This window comes from Emydura macquarii, unplaced genomic scaffold (genome assembly GCF_026122565.2).
Source record: "Emydura macquarii macquarii isolate MOO-44397 ecotype Brisbane River unplaced genomic scaffold, CSIRO-AGI_Emac_v2 contig_1348, whole genome shotgun sequence".
In the NCBI taxonomy this organism is placed as follows: domain Eukaryota; kingdom Metazoa; phylum Chordata; order Testudines; family Chelidae; genus Emydura; species Emydura macquarii.
The window spans coordinates 10098315-10104474 of NW_027131485.1; positions in this window are offsets into that span (position 1 = coordinate 10098315).

Sequence of the window (6160 nt, forward strand, 5' to 3'; positions counted from 1 at the left end):
CTCAACCCATCAGAGGGCAGGGGACAGCCAGGCAGATGGGAAGCTGTCTCTGACCCATGCAGAGCCCTGGATGGCCAGGAAAGGAGAAGGGCAGTGTGCATAGCCCAGAATTTGCTGCACATGGAGATTCCAGCAGGGGTCCTAGCAGCCGGCCAGCACAGCACTGCCCGGTCCACAACTGGCCTGTCTGCAACCCCAGCCTACAGGAAACGCTCAGCAGAGGACAATCTACCCCTCCTGCCACCAGCCTGCCAGCACCAGGAGGAGACAGCCCATCCCTCCCACCATTGCCTGCAGCAGCCCACCACGTAGCCAGGATTTTGGCTCTCTGGTTTGCAACTGAACATGTGGGTTCCCAGCTTTACAGACCGTCAGCAGCATTCCAGAAGGGGGCAGGTGGTTAGTCCCTCTCCTGTGATCCCCAAGGAAGACCTACAGGCCTGCACCAGTCTCCCGGCCACTCAGCCAGAAACAGAGCCTGCAGGGGTACCCTGCATTACAGTCAGACAGCTGGCTAGGATTTAGTCTTGCACTGGGAAAGCACTTTACATCTGCCCCAGAGCATCCATCTACCTGGATCATCAGGACCTGCCCGTTGCCAGTACGATAGTGTTTCTAAGAGCATGTCCAGGCCTGCCCCGGGTCTCCGCTGCTGGGTACCTGATCCATGGGGGACAGACAAAGCTGAGGGGCAGCGAGGAAGAGACACTTTTGTTCAGAAACATTGGGGGGAGTGTGTGATCACCTGACCCTGAGTGCTTGCCAGCCTAGCCTTTACCAAGCTTTAATAGCACACGTCATTTTAGCCAGGTAATGTTTGTACTGACGGCATGCTTCTCTGTAACCAAAGGCTGACCTACAGTTTATAGCTATTTTTTGCAGTTAGTTTGCCTGAACGCATTTGGGAGTCACAAGTAGCCACAGCCTTTGTCTGGTTAGCCCCTTGTCTCACATGAGGCACCGCCAAGCACCTTCCTTCCGTAGCGCACAGGAGGCAAGCATCTAACCAGCAGCATGGCAAAACGAGCCCAGGCGCCCCAATCCTTGGAATTGCCCAGGGACTGAGGTACCCCTCTCCTGGGAGACAGGGAGCGCCACTCCCCACCCTCTGGCACCTCCTCCTGGCTGGGCCAGGGATTAATTGTGGCAGGCTGATGCCCCTTTCAGCAGGCACACTCTACCACTCTCAGCCTGCAGCCCCTCCCTCACTCCAGGAGCTGCAGCTGTTCTTCATGGCTCTCAGGCCCCCAGCCAGATTGCTGGGTGGTTTCCCCTTCTGGAGTTTGTGTATCAAAGTCCCTGTTCACCAGCAGTCTCAGGCAGCCCTCCCATTCACCACCCTAGGTGCCACTCCCTCAGTGGCTGGCAGGGGAACCCAGCCCCCCCAATCTGGGGTCCAGCTCAGGGATCCTCTAAATAGCAGCCAAGGTGTGGGCTCCTCCGCCACCTTGCTAAAGCCTCTTCCTTACCTCCCCACAGCCTGCCAGCCTCCTAGCTCCCTTCTCCCAGGGAGTGACTGCAGCCTGCCTCCCTGCAACCCCCTCCCCTGTGTGTCCAATTTCCTGCTTATATACAAACTCCCCGCCTGTTCCCACACAAGTGCCTTCCCCTAATTATTGCCAACTCCACGTGTTCAAAAATCATGAGTCAGGCACACCAAAAACCATGAGATGGGCTTTAAAATCATGAGATTATGTGAAAAGCATAGATTGGGTGTTCTTTTTATTTGCCTTCTGCTTTTAAAGCCTCTAGGGTCACATTTTGAAGCTTTCGCCATGAGGCTAGAAACTTTTTTTTTCTTTAAGAAGGAAGGCTGAAATCACCACATATCCAGTGGACTGCAGGAGCTGGGGCTTTAAGGAAAACAATAATTAACAAGAGACTCATGAAAAAATCATGAGAGATGGCAACATTGTAATTCAGACTTTCCAGCCAGTTTTAAATTCTCCCAGATTACAGCCTAATTGGCTGATTGGGTCCACTTGGCCCAGTTCAGCTCTTGCACCGCCAGTGTGGAGAGCACAGCCTGTGTCAGGTGCTAAGCCAGGGCTGAAAGGGGGTTACACAGTCATGTCACATTTGTGTCCTTCTGGCTCTAACGCAGTCCTTTTAACACTCATGAAAAAAACCACTGTTATCCCTCATCACTACAATCTGAAGTATCAAAGTGCCAGGATAGGAATGAAATGCCATTACCTACTTTTTTAGGCACTAAAGTCTTTGATGCTTGCAGTTTTCTGACTCTCCTTCTTCATTTTCCTGAAGGGTTTCATAGAGCATCTTTAATCTTTTTTCTTCCACGCAGGTAAAAATGTCCAGAATTGACGATGTGGACTGAGATCAGGACTGAGCAGAAAGCAAAGTAAATTTCTACGGTAACATTAAAATGGCTCAAAGGCAAATTAAGGCTGAGGTGCACCAAGAGCACTTCATCTTTTAATGTTTTCAGATTAATTACTCATGAAGGCCACCTCACGAATGCCGAGGGGGCATACGAGAAGAAGGCTGGACAATTGAGCTTCACAGGAGCTCACAGGCTGAGTAGGTTGTAATGAGTTTGTCAGGTCTTGGGCGAGGGGTGTTTGTAGGGCCCTTTTCCAAAGGGTCCCTGTGTCACAGCCGTGCCTGTGCTGGTGGGGAGCAGCAGATGCAGCTGCCCACCAACCGGAGGGGGGGTTGGGAGAGAGGGGGGGACAGGAGTCACAGGGGACCTGGACCTTCCCCTACTGGTCATTCACCATCTTTTCAGGACAAGCTTATGAGCTGGGATGGGGTGGGGAGAAGGGGGAGCAGGAGGGCACTGGCAATACCCCACAGCATCTACTTACCCCCAGACCTCCCCAAACTCTAGAGAAATCCCACTGAATCTTGCTGCACCCCCCCCCCATACTCTGAGACACCCCCCCCCACTTAGAACCCCTGCCCCACTGAATCTCACTGAACCCCCTCCTTCATATTCACCAGCTATATTTTATTTGATTAATTTGGGAGACCTTCTGCCTTCCTTAAAAACAGTAACAGTGCATTGGTATAGTGTCATGAGCTAAAAAGTGAATGTCGGGCTGATATATCTATGTACAGAAACTACAACGTGTCCGTATAGGGCCTGAATGTTTCTTTTGGCTGGGTTTGTGAGACACCCCTGCTTTTTTCAGACCCTTTAAGCTCTGGTAAGAGGCTCCCCATTAGGCTGAGCTGGGCTTTCCTCACAGGGGGAGTAATGGGCTCTCCTCTCACCTTGGAAGGAAGGTGGGAAGCGCCCCAGCCAGCTATGCGGCAGACTGGAGCAGAGACTGAAGTGGGGGTTAATCTGGGGAATGCTGGGAGACTGCGGTTACGCTCCAGGCTGAGATCACCACACACAGCCCAGGCTGACAACAGGGTCGCATTAACCCTCACTGTAAACATGGCTCCAGTCAGTGCGCACTGGGCTCACTGCCTTGCCTCTAATTCCCTTGTGTCTTTCTCTCCACAGTAGTCCTGGCTGTGTATAAAAAGGCACACCCGTTTCCTGGGCTCTCAACGTTCCAGCGGCGGCCCCACAGAGCGCTGGGGTAGCTCAAACAGGATAGTGCGGCAGGGGTCTCTGAACAGATCCAGATTCCTCCACCATCTCTCTCCTGTGCAGCTTTACCAATGGGAGAGGCTCCCATGGATGGGAGGGCTGCGGCTTGCCTGAGGCCTGTTGTGGTTCTCCGCACCAGCAAGCTCACCGTAGGAGAGGAAGCTGCACCTTGTCCAAGCACACTGGGAAGGTCGGGAAAGCTGCTGAGGTGGGAAACTCCCTTCATTACTTTGGCCTTCTTCCTGTAAAGGGAACTGGGGTTTGGGATGCTTGAGACCGCTTCAAAGGGCCACGTGCTCAGGATGTCCTGAGAATCAGCTCCTTTTAGGATCTTGGTTCAGGCACCCAGAGTGACTAATTCCTCTCACAGATCTTGGCGCCCGTGTATTCCTTGCTGTCAGGACTGATCCTGGATGTGTGGAGGGTCTGTCCGTCCGTCCATCCACATGGCACATGCCGGGAAAGAGCAGATCATGCCTCTCAAAGTTCTTGTCGGAAAGTGGTCTGAGCAGCACAGTGAGGAGGCTTGCCTGTCTTGCAGGGCTGTGAAGGGTTAATTGCTGAATGCCAGTGAAGCACGAGGTACGCCTGATGCTGTACAAAACCTAGGGATCAAGGCAGCACCTGCCCTGGTGAGTTTGCAGCTTGGAAGTCAGTCACAGAAAGAGGAAATGCCCCAAAAGAGCTGGGAGGGCAAGGGATTACCTTAAACATTTCACATATAGACAAAGCATTTACTCAGCATAGGTGGTACAGGTACGCAACCGCCCTGCTTCGCCGATGGGAGAAACTGAGGCACAGAGCTATGGCTAACGTTTTCAGACAGGGCCTCTGATTTTGGGCGCCCAGCTCCCACACAGACTGCAGCTGGAGCTGCTTGGCACGTCTGAAGAGCAGGTCCCAGGCGTCTCACCCTGCCCCTCTTAGAACAGCTGCACGTGACTTGTGCAATGTTGCGCTGGCAGAGTTGGGACTAGAACCCAAGTATCCTAACGCCCCATTCTCTGCCTCTCCCACTGGAGGAGACTCCCTCTCCCTTTCCTAACATATAACATCACACTTGGATTTCACTCTGCCTGACATCTTGTCCTGGGCGCCTGTGCCCGGGAAATGGTAACTAGCACTTTTTGGGGCTGTGGTGCCACCTACTGGGAATGGGTAAAAAGCTGTGTCCTGTTCAGGGATTATTCCCTTATAATGGGTGTTACATGTGACTTCACCAGGCTTTTATGGGATGTGTTGCAAGGATCTGCAGCACCAGTTACTCCAGCATCACAGGCTTGTGTTTCTAAAGGGCTGCAGTAATGAGCTCAGGGGAGACCGAACACAAAGTCCTGACCACTTCTAGCCATGCAAGAACCCCAAGCACATCCTATGTCTGCACTATCCTCTCCCTGACTTTTTAAGGTAGTTACAGGGTTGGTGGAGAAGAATTTGAACCAGTATTGTTATGATGTTAGAGCACTGGATAATAAGCTTTTTCTATCTCCCCTTGCAGAGAGGCATGGAATAATACAACCAGGCCGTTCCACCTACCTGCCGCAGTCCTTGTGCTGGTGCCCTGGCGGAGGAGGTAGATCTGACAGTCTCTTTCCCCAGTTCTATAATAAGGCGCTCTCCGAAGCGACATCCCCCAGGGGCCCAGGAGAATGCACTTGGCATGGCTCTGCAGGACTTTGATTTTCCACTAATGCAATTAAACCTTTCATTTGTATTTCAGCGGTGGCTGAGGTGAGTGGCAGCCAGTTCAGTGTGCATGGTGCAAGGGACTTCCTACACACAGGCCACTCGTTTCCAAAGGTCTGACAGTTATAACTACCCCCTTTCGATTCCTGGAGCTGCTGTGTCCCTATCCCCAAGTTCCGGGAGCACGCGGGGTCCTGAGCTGTCGAATGGAGCCTGGCTAGAGAATTAGCACGGTCATAAGGGCGATTTTAGGTGCTCAAGCTAGTCAGGGCAGCAGCAGGTTAAGGGGCAGGTTCTCATAGTTACCTCCGTGCTGTCTATGTCCCATGCACATGAGACTGGGTTTACAGGACTGTGAAGAGAGCATACACATGGGGGGGAGTGACAGAAAACAGCAGAAGAGCAAGGTTACAGTACAGTAACTGACCACCTCCTGAGAAAATGGAGGCAGAAGCGCTCCACCTCGTATTAGGCTCTGAGCCTCACATGACCTTCTTTGACCTAAGAGGCACAAGTTTACCTTTGAAGCCAGCGAGAACCTCTAGCGAGCTGAAGGAGGAAGAGTGGTCAATCCAGGAGTTACGCCAAAGCCATGACTGATCATCACTGCACTGGCTGTTCTCACAACTGGCTCCCTTTCAAATGACCCCGGAATGTCCCTGGAGCAGCCTGGCCCCTGCCTCCATCTGCCTAGAGAACTTCTGAAATGCTATGATCCACTAGCTTAGGAAACACATTAGCTTTGCTGTGGCTGGGCAGAGCCACCACCAAAACAGGCAGACATTGTATTATGGAGGACTGCCCCGCCATAGGGGCTATCACAGATGGTACACATTGTCTCTTGGAAGTGATCACGGACAGACAATGCAGCCTACAGAGATAAGCAACGCGCTCCATTAATACAATGGT